Genomic DNA, 19,852 nt, shown 5'->3' on the forward strand with positions numbered 1-19,852 from the left:
GTTAAAGGGGATGTTGAAAACTTGGTTCATCTAAACCAAGGGATCTTAACCTTTTTATGCCATGGACTCTGTTGACATCTGAACAAGCCTGTGGGTCTTTTCTAAAAATAATGTTTTTAAATGTATAAAATAAAACACATAGCATTACAAAGGAAACCAGTTGTATTGTATACAATTATCAATATGTAAAAAAAAAAGTTTATGAATCCCAGGTTAAGAACTTCAGAACCCCTGATGAGAAAGGGGAGAAGAAAGGGAGGAATAGAAACTGTGGCATGTAAAGAATTATTCAGAGAATTGGGTATGGATAAAAGCACAGACTTAGAGATGTTTGGTTATTTCTCTTCATTTTTGAGAAGACTTGTCATTTGGAAGAGGAATTCAATTTATTTTGGGTTGCTCTAGAGAGCAGAACAATGTAGAAATTACAGGGAACCAGATTTCAGCTAAAAATAAAGAATATCTAACAGTTAGAATTGTTTCCAAATGGGATTGACTGCTGTTTGAGAGAGTGAAAGTTTCACCAAAAAATTGAAGTTTTCAAAGGGAGACTAGTTACACATTACACATATCAAGGCTACTTCTTAGAGTTCGAAAGATCTGAGTCCAAATCTGGCCTCGGACACTTCTAGCTGTATGATCCTTGGTAAGTCAACTTTAACTTCTGCCTGCCTCAGTTTCCTTATCTATAAAATGGGAATAATAATAGCACTTAATTCCCAGGGTTTTTCATGAAGACCATATGAGATAATAATTGTGAAACAGTACATATGCCCAAAGGGCTGTAAAACTGTGCATATCTTTGACCCAGCAATATTGCTAATAGGCCTACATCTCAAAGATATCATAAAAAAGGGACAAGGACCTACATATACAAAAATATTCATAGCAGCTCTTTTTGTGGTGGTAAAGAATTGGAAACTGAGGGAAAGCCCATGAACTGGGGGAATGGCTGAACAAATTGTGGTATGTGAATGTAATGAAATACTATTGTGCTTTAAGAAATGATGAGCAGGCAGCTTTCAGAAAAACCTGGAAAGACTTATATGAACTGATGCTGAGTGAAGTGAGCAAAACCACGAGAATACTGTACACAGAAACAGCAACACTGTGTGATAATTAGCTAAGGTAGACTTAGCTCTTCTTAGCCATACAACGATCCAAGGCAATTCCAAAGGACTCATGATGGAAAATGCACATCCAGAGAAAGAACTGATGGATGCCAAATGCAGATTGAAGCATATAATTTTCCCTTTCTTTATCATTTTTATTGGTTTTTTCCTTTTGTTCTGTTTTTTTCTTTCACAATGTGACAAATATGGAAATTTGTTTCACACAATTGCTGTTGTATAATCTATGTCAGATTGACTGCCTTGGGGAGAGGGGAGAGAGGAAGGAAGGGAGAAAAATCTGTAACCCAAATTCTTATAAAAAATGAATGTCAAAAACTATCTTTACACATAATTGAAAAAGATAAAATACTATTTAATTTATCCCTATCTAGCTAACTAATTACTTACATGACAGTTGCTTTCTCTGTAAGTTACAGGAAGTAGGAAAAGGAGCCAGGTGTACAGTAGGGACAGAACTGCCGAATATACGCCCACATCTATCCCGACCCCAACCAATGAAAGAATTGGTAGATTCTTCACCGACTCCTTTTCTCAGTGTTCTACACTCTGAATCCTGACTGCTGCCTCCTCAACTTCAACATTTTTCTCTCTGTGCTCCTGTGAGCTATGCATTGCGCTGAGACTACAATGAGAATAGTCTGTGGCAGGCATTTTATTTTACTTTTAAAAATATTTTATTTTTAAAGTGTTTTATTGATGCCTTTTGTACGGTGTCTGGTACATCATAAATACAAATGGTAGTTATTATCATTGTTGTCACTCCCTCAGCTTGAACTTGCAAGTTAACTACAGCTTAGGAGCTATGGCCACTGTTAATGATGATCTCTTAGCACAGGCATTTATTTATTCAAATGGCAGAGCAAAATCAGCAATTGTAAAAGGTTGCCCCCAGAAACTGGAGGCACACTCTTCCACAAATACAGTGTCAGTGGGAAAAGGTTGTGAAACTCATGAGGGCAATGTCAGTGAGGCCTATGTGTCAGACGTACAAATGGGCAAACTTGCTTCTACATAGGAGGGAAGTCCTTTCCCTCTTCCTAGAGTCCTCACAAAATTCACAGATTTCATGGATTCCTTGACTGGGCTTGTTCCTCTGGAGGCAAAACATCTCTATTAGATGGATCTGGTGTCTAGTGCAGAGCAGGGTCCTTTCAGTGAGGGACCCCACTCTCGCTAATTGTGGCCATTTCCTAATTCTTCATCGCTTTAGAACAGGCTGTACATGTACAGTGATCATGTGCCTGATAACCACTGAACAGATCAGTGTTCTCGTTTCTCTTGTTGGTCTATGAAAAGGAGGCACTTTGAGGCAATTTATGGGACAAATTCCTTATTTCTGCTAGTCCTTTCGTATGCAAATGAGTCATTTAAAACCTCTCCTTTACAAGGTATATAATGATCTGCTCCTGCAAAGGCGCAGATCTATGGACATACTGAAGACCAAGGGCCATCCAGGGCCATCTCCAGTCATCCTGATCTGTATCTTGCCATCGGACCCAGATGGCTCCAAAGGAGAAAGTGAGGCTAGTGACTTTGCACATCCCTTCCTTACTCAAATGCAATTCATTTGCATGTCATGGCATCGACTCCCAAGGTCTTCTTCAAGAACTAAGGAGACACAACAAGTCTTAGAGAGATGCAGCCTTATATCTTACTGTTTTTGTAACTTGTACCTTACTACTAGCAAACTTGTTGTTCAAGTCTGACAGGGGCATATTCTTACACAATAAGAGGTTTAGCAGGAAGTATTCTTTCCTGATGATAAGCCTGAGACAGATTTTAGTGGTTCACACAATTTTTACCACCAAAATATTCTTACTTTTTAAAACCTATAAACTTATCCAGCAGGGTTTACAACCACCCACCGTTTGCATGAGTTCAGACATAGACAAAGCTATAGTAGATTTTAGAGGCTGGGAAAGATTCTTTGGGGGAGAGTGTGAGATTGGCTCTGCCTACCTGAACTAACTTCACAGATTTGGGGGTGGGGGTAGGGAAGAAACTCCCAGTTTATTTCCCTCTTAATTCTATCCAGGTATCCCGGTGGCTAATGTTTCTTTACTACTGCTTTAAATTTTGTAGCTGCCTTCTGGTCTAGGCACAGGAAAAGTCAGAACATGAGAGATCACGGAGAAGTGTGAGACCAGAGCCACCACTAGTAGGACCAAGCATTGGTTGGGAGTTGGATTGGAATGAGACTAGATGGTAATGGCAGCTACCATGAAATTCCCCCCACCATGGTGACATCAGTGGGAGGCAATTCTAACTAATCCCCAATGGTTATTTTTTCTGATTGCTTGCCAAGCCCACATTGACTAGTTCCAAAGCCACAGCTCCATACCCCAACCCTTCTCTCTATGCCCCAGGCAGTGAGGGGTTTGATGGGGAGATTGGAAGGGAGTCAAGTAAGTAGTTTTACTATTTTAACTTCTTCAGATTCACCATTCTAGAGTTTAATAAATTACATGATGACTAAAAATACATTGTTAATTTCTGTGACTGAGATTGGTCAATAAGAGCAGGGGGTTTCTGAATGATGGGTTTGGGGCTCAGATTGGAAAAGAGTCATTTCTTATATTGGTCATTTCTTTTTAGCATATTACAAGTCATATTCCTAGATCTAAACAGAACCCAAAGATAGCCATGCTTCTCTTGAGCTTAGGTGATCAGGGAAGATGAAGGGTGGGGGGGAAGTCATTCATATTAATGTGAGATAGTCATATTTATATTAATGTATTATCTTAGTGCCCTCTGGTGAACCATGGGGGACACTGTAGCTGTTGGCAAAACCAATGCATGCACACCAAATAAGCTTCAATTCATTTGTCAGTTTAGCTGGACCTGGGATTTTTTTCTTGAAGAATTCATTTGTGGCTTGTTCGTTTTCTTTTTCTGAGTTCTGGTTACTTAAATTATCTCCCACCCCCCATCCTATCATTCTGAGTATTTTCTATTTCCACCAGTAAGCATAGATTTAATGTATCAGTTTACTGATATATAATTGGGTTAATAAATGTCTAGCATTAGAAAAGAAGCAAATAGAACTCAATGATTCCATGAGACAACAAAAAGTTATTAGGTCAAAGCCAAAAGACCGAAAGAGTAGAAATATGGAAATCATATCTGTTACCAAAACAACTGACTTTGAAAACAGGGGGGAGACAGATAATTTTAAAATTATCAAACTTCTTGAAAAAACATGACCAAACAAAAACCTGTATTTCATATTTCAATGAATCATAAAAGAAAACTTCCCAGAACCATTAGAATCAAAGGGCAAAATGAAACTATAGAGAATCCAATGATAATCCTGAAAGAAACCCCAAAGTCAAAACACACAGAATGTCATAGATAGCATTCAGACCTTACAAGAAAAAAAATTACTACAAGCAGCCAAAAAAAAAAAAAAGGGAAGGGCTCAAGTACTAAGGAACCAGTCTGGTTTAGACAGAATTATACTACTACAAAAGAAGGAAAACCTTGACCTAGGATATACCAAAAGGCAAAAGAAAAAGGCTTGCAACCAAAAATAGCATCCTGTAAAATTTAGTATAATCCTACAAAGACAATAATAGATCTTTAGTAGAATGCAAGAGAGTCAGTCATATATTTGAGCAATTGGAAGGAGAAAAATTTGCTGTGCATTTATCTTTTAATTGTGTAAGAAGAGGTAACTGTCCCTTCAGCATTGCACTATTTTCAGGGGTCACAGAGGAAGTAAAAGAAGACAAACATAGGGTCTGGGTGTGGTTTTGTTCTGTTTTGTTAGTCTTAAGAGAAGAAAAAAAAGGAATTTTAAAAAGGAATATACTAGGGAAGAAGTAAGGAGGAAGTAAATAGGGGTAGCTAGGTGGCACAGTGAATATAGCACCGGCCCTGGAGTCAGAAGGATCTAGGATCAAATCTGGGCTCAGACACTTAAACACACACACACACACACACAAAAACTAGCTGTGTGACCTTGGGCAAGTCACAACTCCAATTGCCCTCCAAAAAGCAAAAAAAAAAGGAAGTAAATAAATTATTTCTCATAATTGGATTGGGCCAAAGGAAGAATATACAAATACAGACATGGGGTGAGGACATTAGCCTCGCTTTTATCTGCAATAGGGAAAAGATGGTTGAATAGGTAGTCCTTATGTAAAAGACAGTAAAGCCAATAGAGAAATAGGCAAAGAAAGACCAGTGGGAGAGGGGAGTTTAAGAAGCAAAGCAGAACTAGGTAAGTAAAACAAACCTGTTTTGGAGGATGGATCACAAAGTAGGCATTAAAAGGAGAGAAAGAAAAGGTAAGAGACAATGATCTGGGTCTAGCCTGGGGGAAGAGAGGAAGGACCCATGAGAAGGATGACCCCCTCTACATACAGACTGTCCAGACTCAGCACCTGCATTGAAACTTTGTGCCAGGGCCAGCATCATCCTACTTTCGCAGGGTTGGATGAGATGGCTATGCCCAGGTCTTGACCCCTTTGGAGGTCATTGCTGCTGTGCCATAATTCTAGAACAGGTAATCCACTTAGCCTCCTTCTGTCTCTGGGCTCATCATCTCCTCCAATTCTGTGTGGAGTCATTTACTGGGAAATGATCTTATCCCCTAACATGAACCTAGAACTGAAATTACACTGGAGTTAGGACACAATTGCTAGAGAGATTAATGACTTTATGCCTCCTTGTATGAACCCTGATAAGAATGCTTAGAGGCTCCCTGTTATCTTCTTTTGATGCCCTGGGCTAGATTAAAGAGACACTGGCATTTCTTTTGGGTTTCATTCAGTGTCTGCTTTATCTGTTAGTCTTTTTCTTATTTTTTCAGGGCTTTTCTGAAAGTACCAAGTCTATGACTCCAAGGAGACATATGGTTTGTCCATAAATTACTTCTCCAAACTTGCTAGATTGCAAACTTCATGAAGGCAAGGAATACATCTCAATCATCCTTGCAACACTCCCGGTACCTACTTCAGTGTTTTGCATATGGCACATGCTTAATAAATAGTTGTTGAAGAATGAATAAATGAGTATTCATCCCATGCTATTCCCCTTCAGCCAAAATATACTTTCTCCCCATTGATCAAACAGGGCCTGTGTTTCCTCACCTCTGTACCTTTGCTAATACTGTTCCCTCTGCCTGAAATGTCATTTCTCCATAAGTTTTTGTTGAATCCTACTTCAAAGTCCAACTTAAACACTACTTTCTTTATTAAGTCCCTCATGATCCTCCCAGGAGGAAGAAACCTCTCCTATGGTATTGTACTACGTTGTACCTCTCTTCTGGAGGTTATCACATGTTGTCTTGTGTTATAATTATATTGCAGACCCAGGCCATCCCCCTTCCTGAAAAACTTTAAGCTCTTATGGACAGTGGTGACATGATTTTTAAAAATCTCCTAGAGAAGCTATCAGAGTATTTTGCATTTAGTAAGTGCTCAGTAAGTATTTGTTGCATTGTATTGAAAGCAACAGGTGGGAGAGAGGGACAATTAATTCAGAGTGTTTCTCCTGTAAATATATATCTATTCTTACAGTAAGAGTGGGTAATTAGGTTATAAATGGAAGGAGATGAGTGAGTAGCCGCAGTAAATGCAGTTAGGACAAGGAAAAAGTACAGAGTAATAATGTATGTATGTTTACATATACAGGTATTGTATGTGTTCGATATGAATATATTTGAAATTTATAACAGTTCAAGTCTGAATGCTCACTGATGTCCATAATGGGAAAGGATGGTTTGAAATGAATGAATCCTACTGTATTTATACTCCCCAAAGGAGCAGGTAGGTTGTTTTGGAGTTAACTGTTAATATCCTCTGATAGAATTTGATAAAGGAAATTCAAGACTTTGGGAATTCAAACATTCTTGAGAAATGCAAAGAAAACCTTTTGTTAATTGTCACTAATTACCTATAATCAAGGGTATACTTTTTTTTAAGCAATTGGGGTTAAGTAACTTGCTCAAGGTTACACAGCCAGTTAATTCTGGGTGTGGTGCTGAGTATCTGAGCCCGTATTTGATCCAGGTCATCCTGACACTGGAGCCGGTGTTCTTACTCGCTGAGCCACCTGGCTGCCCCTAAGCAATTGGGGTTAAGTAACTTGCTCAAGGTTACACGGCCAGGTGTTTCTGGGTGGGTAAAGGGTATACTTCTTAACAATGAATAGCTTTTGAATTTGCAGTGTTATCAAAAGGATAATTCATAAAAATATTATGTTAAATATATGTTATTTTCCTGTTAAATCCATTTTTCTTCAACTGTAGCATGTTGCATATGGGTATATGTTTCTAGTATGTATAAATGTGTTCGTTTGGGTGACCAAATGACACCTAGATTCATATTCTGCAATTGATTTATAATGTACAATAGCAAGGCTCTTTGGAATTAGAGAAAATGTAAAGTAACTAGGGAGGGAATTAAGAAATGTTCTGTCTAAACTAAGTTCTCTGCCCATAGATACATATAATTAATATTTAAAAGGGGCATTAGAGATGATTTCATTCATATCCCCTCCCCCACCTTTTATGGAGGTGAAATGACTTGTCCATGGTCATAGACGTAGTAAGTAGTAGGGTTAAGGTTTTAATCCAGGTTTTCTAATTCTAGATCCAATGTTCTTCTCACTAAGAATTAATTTACTTAGACTAAAATTCTGCCTATGAACATATAGGTGCAATTGCATCACAGAATTAAACATGGATTCATATATTTGGGTCATTAGTAGTTGGGTCCATATTATTCTCCCTATGTTCTTTTCTATTCTATTTCCTTCTCTGCCTCCTGAAGTTCCATTGCCACAATCTTTCTAATGAAGTCTTTTCATTGTGCTCCCTAGGTGGCATTCAGGGTAGCTTTTCCCTAAGGGTCTGGTTATCTTGACTTCTGGTGGATAGTTTCTCAGATTCATCTTTGGTTTCTTCCTATTCCATAGTAGAGAGTCCCTTGCAAATTCCCTTGCCTACCTAATCTTTGTTCTTTCCTTGCTATGTACTAAAGGGGTTCTCCTAACTTGTTTTACCCACTGCTGCTGCTGCCTGGATTTTATAATTACAAAGATGATTATTCTTTTTTTGGCATCTGGAACTGTGCTTAATGCCATAATAATCCACCTTATTATGTAATAATTCACCAGTCAGAACTTGCTCATTCTATTTCTCTCTTGTCTTTTCCTTTAAAAACTAAACAAGAAACTTCCCCTCCCCTTTCAAGGTTGCATGTGCTATGTCCATAGAACTATGTATTGAGAGCTTCGGAAAGGACCTCAGAGGTTATCTAATCCAGCTCCTTCAGTTTATAGGTGCAGAATCGAATGCATACTCTCAGACTCCAGGGTAAGTACATTTCCCCCGTACTATACTATCGCCTTTCCTTTGTTGTTGAAGACAGGACAAGGCTATTTCCTGCAACTGACCCAGCTTCATCTCAAGGCTTCCCACCTGGATTTTTCCTTGTACCAAGTGATAGCATATATTGCACATCCAAAAGGTTCATTCTCACATTTTTTTCAAAATTGAATTGAAGTGTGAGTTTGTTCTGCAAATCAGAGTCGTGGAAAATAAGGCTAACACTAATAACAGTCCTCTGAACAAGAAATGGGAGACAGGGGCCCTGCTAGTGAAGGTGTTGCTGTAATTGAGCCAGCTGTGCTTAGAATTTTAACAGGCGGGTGACACTGCACGATGGCTTCCCACTTGAATTATCATCCCTGTTCCATTAGATCCCTTTTGAGCAACCTCAGCTGCCACGAACTTACCTTTCCCAAATAAAGTTGATTCCTCCTTAGTAGGTGTGAGGAAGTCCTGCCATATAAAGACATCTCTCATTTTGTCTCCACCAAGTTTAATATTTCATCTCTTAAGTACACAGCTTTAAGTAAGACATAGGCAATCATTTTTACCTTTGATCCATTTAACTTTTCTGAGGTAAATTCAATAGTTCATCTAACAGATTTGAGGATATCACTTCAAATCTTAGAATGCCGGGTGTTACAACATCCCGGCAGAGGACTTCATCCAGTAATGGGGTTCAATGTACCCTCCATCATTACCAGATTCTTGTTCTGGACACATTCTCATTACGAACGGCATTTGTTAAAAGTAATTAAAGTTTGGCTAATAGTCTTTTCTTATGATTAATAGGCCATGTCTCCAATTCTCATTTCAGGAGGTGAGTTACCAGTTAACAAAAATGAAACACCTGCCTTTACATCAATGTTGCTGCAGCAGCTCAACAGCATTCCTGGAGCTGTTAAACATGGTCATGATGCCAAAAAAAATGAGGCCTTATGTTTACTTAAGTCCTGAATAAATATAGCTGATCTCGAGGCAAAAAAATTGATTATAATTTTATCTGAAGTTAAAATGATTGAAAAATAAGAAAGCATATTAGTATGTGTGTTATTTAGAGGAAATCTAAAAGGAAATGGATATGAGAGGTCAGTTTTGGTGTGGGTAAAGCTTGTCTAAATGTAAACTCTTTTCCAATTCGAATAAATAGTGGAAAAGAATTAATATTTTCCAGACCAAGTTTCAGGAATTGACTGATCCCACATATTCCCCATGAGTTTGGAATTCACTGGGCAGCCTTTACATGTGGTGTGTTTAGGAGCTGGCTAAATGAACAAATAGCTTATTAAAGGAGGCGTGAGGAGGAATGGAGTCAAAGACTTTGAGACAAAGAGCATTGCATTAAAAAACAAAACAGCACAAAAACTCTGTGTTTGTCAACTCTTTGCTGATCAGAACATTCTATTCCTACCGTATCTCTTCCCCATAGCAGACACTGGAGAATTTACTGAACTATTTCCAAAAGGTGGAGAATAAATAAAAATACTTCAATATTAGCCTTAGTACAGTTCTCTGAAGTGCCAAGTGACCCCCATTCCCTTCCCAGAGTCATCTCATGTAATTAAGAGCTTTTTTTAGAGGAAAAAATAGTACAATTGATAAATACATTGAAAAAGTCCAAAAAATGAGTCATGTTTGATGACTGTGGATTTCTCACCTCCATAAGGGGTGAATTGGGGATATCCTTTCATATATCTTCATTTGAATCCTGCTTAATCTTTGTAATTTTATAGCTTTTAATTTGGGGGTGTACAATTCTTTAAATTTGTATTGTTGCACTTATTGTGTATCTTTTTTTTCTTGGCTCTGCTTACTTCACTTTATGTCAGTAGATCTTTCCATGTTTCTCTGCATTCAGCATACTCATCATGTCTTATAGCGCAATAATACTGCATTACAATCATGTACCACAGTTTGCTTAGTCGATGACCAACTACTTAGTTTCCAATGCTTAGCTGTCACAAAACATATTGCTATAGATATTTTGGTGTATAATGGCCTCCTTGGGGTACAAACCCAGTAATGGACCATCTGGTTCAAATTGTATGGATAGTTTAGTGATTTTGTATGCATAATTTCAAATTGCTTTCCAAAATGATTGTATCATTTCACAGCTTCACCAACAATGTATTAGTGTGCCTATCATTTAACAACCCCTCCAGCATCAACTATTGCTATGTTTTAGGTCACTTTTGCCCATTTCCAGTGTGAGAGGTGAAACCTCAGGGTTGTTTTGATATATATACTTTTTATTATTAGTGATTTGGGGCACTCTTTCATGTGGTTGTGAATACATTCTTTTGATAACTGTTCATATCCTTTAAACACTAATTTCCTGGGGGATAGCTATTAGTGTGATATACATACATACACACAAACATATACACAGATACATGTATGTGATATGTGTATATATTCATGTATATACACACATATAAAACAAGGCATATATATCCAAGATATATACACACAATACATGTATGTGTATATATGTATATCCATACACATGTACACACATACATAAAACATATATACTACCAAACCCTTATAAGAGAAATTTGACACAAAGATTTTTTTCCACTTTTGATCATTTACCTTCTTATCCTAGGTGCATTAATTTTGTCTATGTGGAAGTTTTTTAGTTTCAAATCATCCAAGTTCTCTCTTATATCTTTTGTAATTGCCTCTATCTCTTGTTTGGTTAAGAACACATCTCCTACTCTTAGCTGTGAGAGGAATATGATCTGTTTCTCTTCTAATTTTGTTGTATGATCTTTAATATTAAGATTGCAATTTCATTTAGAATGTATTACAAAATAAAGTATAAGGTTTTGGTCTAAGTCTAATTTCTGCCATATTGATTTGCAGTTTTCCCAGCAGTTTTTTTAATTAAAATTTTTAATATAATGAGTCTCCCCTCCCCCTAGTAATTTGTTTTCTACTTTATTAAACACTGAGTTATTGAGTCCCATTGTTTCTGATTCTTTCTTGTCTAGTCTGTTCTATTGATCTTTAAAACCAATAACAGATGATTTGGATGACTGCTAGTTTGTAATATAGTCTGGAAGTACTATTCCCACTTTGAACATATTTCTTTTAATCATTTCCCTTGATATTGTAGATCTTTCGTTTCTCCACATTTCAACATTGTGGCAACAACCTTACTCAAGATATTGTCTTAATATTTTTGCTGATGCCCTAGGATTTTCCAAGTAGACTATCATATGTTGACCAAATAGGGATAGTTTTGTCTCCTTTTTTCCCATTTTTATGACTTTAATTGGTTTCTTTAGTCTCATTGGTTTTGCTAGCATTTCTAGAACGATACAACATAATGGTGGGAAGAGAGGTCATCCTTGCCTCCCTCCTGCATTTATTGGAAAAGATTCTAGAGTATCCCTTTTTCACATGATGCTTGCTTTTGGTTTTAGATAAATGCTTCTTATGACATTAAAAAAGGTTCCTCTGTACCTATACTTCATAGGCTTTTTAGCATAAAAAGTATTATACTTTGTCAAAGGCACATCACACCCTCCTCTTTATCCTCTTGCTTAATGTGCTCTCCTATGTTGTAATGTAGTTCCACAAAAAACACTGACTCAGCTGTGGACAGGGGGTCACTAGGTTCTGTTCATAATGCCCCATGTCTGCCTCCTCACTGTTCCCTCCACACTTTACCCTTGTATTTCTCTATATTTAGAAATAAGGACTTTTTGTTTGTTTGTTTGTTTTGGTCTCTTTACTGTCACTCTGTTACTATTGGTGTTCTTGGTTACTGCATTTATTCACTCCTGCATTTCTATTGTTTGTGTTCAAGAAGCAAATAATCTTTTTAAGTCTGGTTTTCTTTCTGAAAATGTTTCAAATGCCAATTTATTATTGAATGTCCATCTTTTTAAAAGCGTTGTTAAGGGGCAGCTAGGTGGTGCATTGAATAAAGCACTGGCCCTGGAGGCAGGAGGACCTGAGTTCAAATTTGGTCTCAGATGCTTAATACTTACTAGCTGTGTGATCTTGGGCAAGTCACTTAACCCCAACTGCCCTGCCGTCCCCCCTCCAAAAACACAACAAAACAAAAATATAGTTAAGCTCAAATTTGCATGGTTGGTTCCTCTGGGATGATTCTCAGCTCCATCATTCTTGGGAACACTGTTCCATTCCCTCCTAAGCTTTGTGGTGGGTACAAAACAGTCTTGCATTATTCTAATTTCCTTTCCTTTATACTTGAAGATATTTCTCCTGATTATTTCTTCTATCTATTTCCTCTACTTAAACAAACTCAAATTCTAAAAATTCCTAAAATCCTAAAATTTGTTGTTGAATTGAATTGTTGGATTTAGCTGCTATATATCATGGAGTTTGAAGCCTTGAGTTTTTTTTTCTCCAAGAGGTGACTGTTGAAGTTTTTCAACTGATATTTCATTGTCTTTGTTCAGAAGTTCTAAGCAGTTCTATTATTTCCTGTGTTATGGTGTTAAAGTTGGTTGTTTTTTATTATTTTTTGTCCCATGATGTCTTTTCCTGGGAGATCTATGATCCTTGGGTTGTAGCTACACAACCTGTCTTTGAAATGAGTATATTTTGCTTAGTAGTGAGCATATTTTCTTTTTCTATTTTTTTTTAAAGCAATTGGGGTTAAGTAACTTGCTCAAGGTTACACGGCCAGTTATTATCTCTGGGTGTGGTGCTGAGTATCTGAGCCCGGATTTGATCCAGGTCATCCCGACTCTGGGGCCGGTGCTCCTACTCACTGAGCCACCTGGCCGCCCCGCATATTTTCTTTTCATGTTATTGTTTTTTGTTTTTCTAGGTTGTCCTTCTCTTCTGTATATTTGCATTCCCAATCTACAATTCTGTCTTTTAATTCTTTGGTGACTCACCATCACAGATTCCAATTTTCTATTATTTTATTTCCATTCTTTTCTGTGTAGGTCACAAATTATTTTCACAATTCTCATTTCTGTTTTGAATCATTTAAGAATAACATATGGTGATTCCACATTATCTTCCATACTATAGGATCCTCTGTTTCATCAAATAGTGAATCATTTTCCTTTGTTTTTCAGTCTTTCTTCATAGATCCCTAAGCTAATTTACTAGATTTAATGGCCACACTTCCTTCTGTTGTTGGTGTTTTCCCTGTTGATTTATTGCTTATACTCAGGGTCTTTGCATTTTCTTCTTGCTGAGATCTTTTGTAGTTTCAGTCTCTCCCTGCCCCTCCACTTATTTTTCCCTGTTACCTTTTTGACTCTGTCCTCCTTGATGGTGGTTTCTTTGGGGGATGGGTATCAAAGAATCTTGGCCTCCTCCCACACTGGATAATTCATGGTTCACCAGCCTAAGTCTCTTCTCCAAGTGACTTTTGGGTGGTCAGAACTGGCCTCAGCTAGATTCTGTGCCCTTTTCCTCAGGCTTTATGGAGTCCTGCACAACTCTTTCCTCCACACGCCAACTCCACCATATATATGATGTCCTGTCACACTCTCTCTGTTGCTTAGTTCTCTGGTCCAGCATTGGCACATTCAAGGTCTACCTTGCTGGTGCTATGTAGTTCCTCCTGTCACTGGCAGTTGAGAGCTTTGCAGCACTAGTACTACTGGGTTGCAACCTGGAGCTGAGGTCTCCATAGCATTGGGAAGATGGAAAGGGGACCAGAGCATAAGGTGGGTTTTGTTGTAAACCTATATCACACCCTTTGGTTTGTTGGTATAGCCTCACTGCTGTTAATGTGAGAAGTGGGAGAGGGAATGAGTGAGCTCAGGGTCAGTAAGTATAAATTCATACATTTTTTAAAACCTTCTTTTGGCTTCTAAATTTCCTAGACCATGGAAACAACTGAAATTGCTTTATCTTTGGCATATAATTTCTGTTTTGGAGAGGTTGAAGTTGTTAGAATCAGAGAAAATGTCTATTACTCCAACTCATGTGACCCAGAAGGCTCCTTATAATCTTAATGAGAATCAGTAATGGCTATTAACCTCACAGTCATGTCCTTAGGGGGAGGGGTGGGAGAGAGGAGATCCTTGTCATTCTTGATTGCATGGTGAAAACAACATCTGACTGCCTGGATCCTGGCTGCCCTAGTTGAGAAAACAGATGTTGGCTCTGAGACTAGATGGAACTCTTCTTGCTTCAGTTAAGTCAAGAATTCCCAAGCCTGCTCTGCAAGGGACATACTACCAAAAAGAGAATCCTCATTCCCTGTCCCTGGATGCACATCTAGAATTGATTTATAATGTTTTTTTTTTAATGCTTTAGTAGACTGACAGAATGTTAGGGCTTAAAGGGATATCTAGACATGTAGACCCTTTTACAGATTTGGAAATGGAGGAGCAAAGAAGTGAAGTAACTTAACTAAGTACAATCAGATCTAGGACTAAGCTCTCAGGTAAGTAACTATGATCTATGTAGACTGATCTCCTTCCTTAAGCAGAAAAGAAATGCCTCAGAGGAGACCACTCCACACTCCAAAAATGTAAGGGAGAATAAATATACCTACTGAAAGAAATGTGCCTCCAATGGGAAGCAAAAAAAAAAAAAGTTAGGGGAGAGATATGAAGAATAGGAGAGGAGACTCGGCCCTTGTCACCATGATGGAGAGTAGAAGAGTATAACATAGATGGGAAAGGGAAGGAAAAGGTCAATTGTAAAATTAGAGCTTTCCAGCAAAAGATAAGCCTGGATGCTCTGAGAAGAAAGAAACTGTTCTTCAAGGAAATTATGGAAGCTATCGAGTGAGAACTTCCTAGGAGGGGTCAAAGGAAGAAAAGAAGATCGCTCTTGTTCACTGGTTCTAAAGCAGCAATGTGATACCTGAGGACAGCGGTACCTGAGGACAGCGATACCTGAGGACAGCGGTACCTGAGCACAGTGGTACCTGAGCACAGCGGTACCTGAGGACAGCGATACCTGAGGACAGCGGTACCTGAGCACAGCGTTACCTGAGGACAGCGGTACCTGAGGACAGTGATACCTAAGCACAGCGGTACCTGAGGACAGCGGTACCTGAGGACAGCGGTACCTGAGGACAGGGGTACCTGAGGACAGTGGTACCTGAGCACAGTGGTTCATTGTCTTCCAAAACATGACAAAGAACTTCTCAAGATTTATCAAAACATATGGCCCCTGCCCACTTCTGGTGATTTATGTGGGCACAAAGGACACTTCCAGAAGGAACCTAAAAAGAATTGCCAATAATTATGAAATCACAGGCAAGAAAACCATAGAGAGTCAGGTTGTGTTTTCCTCTCTGCTGGCCTTTTGAAGAAAAGGAATAGGGAAAAATTAATTTGGAAGTAAAGAGCTAGCTAAGAACATGGCATATGAGAATAAAACTTGGATTCCTGATCCATGGTTTACCATCTAGGGATGGCAGATTCCTGGTTAGAAATCTGTCTAACTAAAAAAAGGCTGGCAAGAATGTATATTTTTATTTCTTTTAAAATAGATTTTTATTGTTTTCAATCAATGAAAATCCAGTTTCTCTTTCTCTCATTTCTCTTGAGACAGAAGAAAAAGCAAAAACCTTGTTACAAACATGCATAGACAAATCAAACCAATTTTCCCATTGGTTATATTCAAACAAAGTCTCCGTCAGAATTGTTGAATTCATCACCTTTCTGTCAGAAGGTGGTAGCGTGTTGCATCATGAGTCCCCTGAGATCATGGTTGGTCATTGCACTGAGCTGAGTCTTAAAATCTTTCAAAGTTGTTTGTATTTACAATCATGTTACTGGATAACTTGTTCTCTTGGTTCTTGTCATTTCACTGCATCAGGTCATACAAGTGTAAGAATGTATTTTTCAGTTGTTCTGCATCTAACCCAAAGGCATTTAAACTAAAAAGGATGGGATGGGGAGGAGAAAACTGCCTATGTGTTTCCCCCTAATTAGGTACTACAGAGAGTAGCCACAAAAAAAGAAGAATAGCTTCTGATATGCCTTCGAATTAACAGGAAATAAAATCCCACCCTGCAAAAGACTCAGCAGCAAAACTCATGACTTCAAATATCTATATACAAATGCCACAAACTGAGTGATGACCAAGAGGAGCTAGAGGTCTGAACTTGAGGTCCTAATGCACAGAGGCAAATTTGATCTTATAAGTTATCACAGAGATTTGGTAGGATAAGATCTATTTATAGACCATAGCTCTGGATAGATATGCCTTATTCTAAAGAAATAGGGTAGGTAAAAGGGATTTGAGGTAGGTTTACATTTCATATTGAAAATTTATACTCATATGAGGAAATCCAGGAATCATATGGTGGTAGGTGGGGCAGAGATAGAGTATTTGCATAAAATTTGAAGGAATAAAGAGAAACAGAAGTGATTTTGTTATTAGAACATACTACAAGGGACTTGGATGGAAAGAAGATATAAAAAATGGAACACAAGCCTGACACAGAAACATTATGTGGTAGTAGCAGCTCTCTCCCTGCCAAAATAGAGTGACTATTCACTTCTTGACTTGCATTAGTTATTTCATCCTTTAAAAGGTAGAGAAATTTGTCCTCAGACACTTAACACAAAAACTAGCCGTGTGACCTTGGGCAAATCACTTAACCCCAACTGCCCTACCTTCTCCCCTCCAAAAAGTTAAAAAAAAGGTAGAGAAATTAATATCAGGAAATTCTATTTTGGTTTTGATTATCATTAACAGGAAGGAACTGGTTTCTGGGGGGGAAATTATGGGAATTCAGGAGGGAAATGATCGTTCCATCCTAGAGTTTGTGATGGGGGGGGGATGAAAGTCTGATTGAGCCCTCCACCTTGATTTTGGGAAGAGTTCAAAGAGTTAAGAGGAAAGAGAAGTAGGATCTCACAGAATAAGATGCTTCAGGGGAATTCAGGCCAAGAGAAATGAGAGATGCTCAAGAATGGAATTCTGAAGACAGAAAGTGAAAACAATAGGAAGAATGAAATCTGTCTTGACAAAACTGATGTGGGGGGCAGCTAGGTGGCACAGTGAATAGAGTACAGGCCCTGGAGTCAGGAGGACCTGAGTTCAAATTCGTCCTCAGACACTTAACACTTACTAGCCGTGTGACCTTGAGCAAGTCACTTAACCCCAATTACCCTGCATTCCCCCTCTAAAAAAAAAGAAAGAGAAAAACTTGATGTGGATGTGCTAGGAACTCACCAAGCAACTTGGATTTTAAAAAGAAATGTACAGATGATAGAAATAAGACCAGTTAATAGGGAATGAATATAAATCTGATAATGATCCTGTGAAAAAAAAAGTGTTAGGAATACTAAGTCTCAGAAAGATCTGAGGGTGATGAGGGAAGCTAAGAACACATTTTTTTTTGCTTTTTGTAGGGGGTATGGCAGGGCAATTGGGGTTGACTTGCCCACGGTCACACGACTAGTAAGTGTTAAGTGTGTGAGGCTCAGATCCTTCTGACTTCAGGGCCACTGCTTCATTCACTGCTCCACCTCCCTGCCCTACAATAATTTTTTTTTATCTATAAGAGGAGAAAAAGGAGGATCAAAGAAAGGACCAGACCTTTGTCTGGAGTAGATGAGACAGTGGTAACTGACAACAAAAAGAAGACCACTCTGCTCAGTTCTTACTTTGTTTTCCTGTAAAGGTGCATGACCTTTATTTTGGAAATAATAGAACGAGAGAGACTAACCACCTAAGACACAGTAAGACAACGCCCAGCTTCCCTGGATGAATTCCGGTCACCTATGTCCTCAGCTCCTGAAAGACCTGGCAGATGCGATTACTGAGTCGATTTCAGTGATACTTGAAAGATGATGTAAAAAAGGGAGAGGTCCTTCAAAATTAAAACAAGTAAACTGTTCCAATTTTCAAAAAAGGGAAGAAAACAGCAAACTATAGGCTAACGAGTTTGACTTGTTACTGGGAAGGTTTTAGAATATTAGAGAGATGGTTGGTGAACATTTAGAAAAGGAAGTGGTAATTACAAAGATCATGGCTTTGTGAATAACAGGTTATGCCAGATTAGCCTAATTTTCCTTTTTGACAGGATTACCAAATGTATATGAGGAAAATTTTCTGGATACTCTATCTAGATTTTAGTAGGGCTTTTGATGAAGGATCTCCTACTATTCATGTGGAAAGGATGTGAGATGTGGATCAGACAATCAGACAAATTCAGAACTGGTTGGATGGCCAGACTCTAAAGAGCTGTTGATGGTTCACAGTCAATGTGGTAGAAAATGTCTAGTGAAGAACCCTAAGGATTTTTTGCTTAACCCTGTGCTGTTCAACATTTTTATCAATGATTTGGATTAAGATGTCTGCTTGTCAGATTTAGAGATGACAAAGCCTGGAGGGATAGCTAACACAATGGATAAGAGTCAGGATGACAGGGACAGGATTAAAAAAGATCTTAGCAATTAAGAGCCTTGGGTTGAAAATTAAGAAGAGAAAGTTGAATGGGGATAAATGTAAAGTCTTTCACTTGACTAATTAAAAAATGATTTCACAAATACAGGATGGAGGAGTCATGATTAGATGACAGTTCTGAAAGATTCGGGTTTCAGTGGACTGCAAGCACAATATGAATTTGTGTGATACTGTAGCAAAAAAAAAAAAGTCTTGGACTGTATTAAAAGCATGGCTTCCAGGAATAGCGAGCTAATAGTTTCATTATATCTGCCCTCCTTAAAGCTCATTTGGAATATTATGTTTGGTTTTGTGCACTACAGTTTAAGAAAGGAGAACAGCCAGGATGAAGGGCTGTAAGTTCATGACAACACGATAAACAGACATGTAGATTATTAAATACTTACCATGTGCCAGATTTCATGCTAAGCACTGGAATTATATATACAAGCAAGCAAGACAACTCTTGTCCTCAAGGAACTTACATTCTAATGAGAGAATACAACGTATAAAGGAGAGGCGATAAAGGATATGGTGGGGGCAAGGAAGGAAGTGTGGTGTGGAGATGTCTGGGAAATGCAGAGGTCTGGAGAGATGGGCAGTGGAGGGAGGTGGGGATGATAGCCTGAGTGAAGGCAACACATGTGGAGGGGGTAGGAAGGTTTAGACTTGTTCTCCTTGGCTCCAAAGGGCAGGACCAAGAGTACCTAGTGAACATTTCAAAGAGACAAATTCAGGCTTGATGATGTCAGGAAAATCTTTGTTAACAATTAAAGCTATCTAAAAGTAGGATGGGGGGGGGAATTGGGGGCTGGATGAACACCTGTTAAATGTCACAATGGGGATTGTCTTCATGTATGAATTGTTGTAGAGGTGCCTTCCAGGACTCAAGTTTTGTGACTGCCAGTCCAGTAATGAGCAAACATTGTGCTATTTAATCTCTCTGCAACTCATTTCAATCCTCTGTAACAGGGGAATTAGGAATCCTGTCCTATCTACTGTAATGACCATGTATGAAGCTAGA

At 38.4% G+C, this 19,852-nt stretch overlaps 1 protein-coding gene across 2 annotated transcripts in view; it reads left to right on the forward strand.

Moving 5' to 3' along the window:
• Window positions 1-12,805, forward strand: part of MUC8 (mucin 8) — a 133,541-nt gene extending 120,736 nt beyond the window's left edge. Inside the window, exons 8-10 of one of the 2 annotated variants that reach the window (XM_069088005.1) lie at window positions 6,770-6,904; window positions 8,333-8,454; window positions 9,287-12,805. The gene's annotated coding sequence lies outside the window, so the exon portion shown is untranslated. The remainder of the gene's footprint in view (window positions 1-6,769; window positions 6,905-8,332; window positions 8,455-9,286) is intronic. The other variant, XM_069088006.1, reaches the window with a different exon arrangement.
• The last annotated feature ends 7,047 nt before the right edge of the window (window positions 12,806-19,852 follow it).

The sequence above is a fragment of the Petaurus breviceps genome, unplaced genomic scaffold, assembly GCF_028583685.1.
Source record: "Petaurus breviceps papuanus isolate PSGF00001 unplaced genomic scaffold, PetGlider_PUasm1.0 183, whole genome shotgun sequence".
NCBI classification, from domain to species: Eukaryota; Metazoa; Chordata; class Mammalia; order Diprotodontia; family Petauridae; genus Petaurus; species Petaurus breviceps.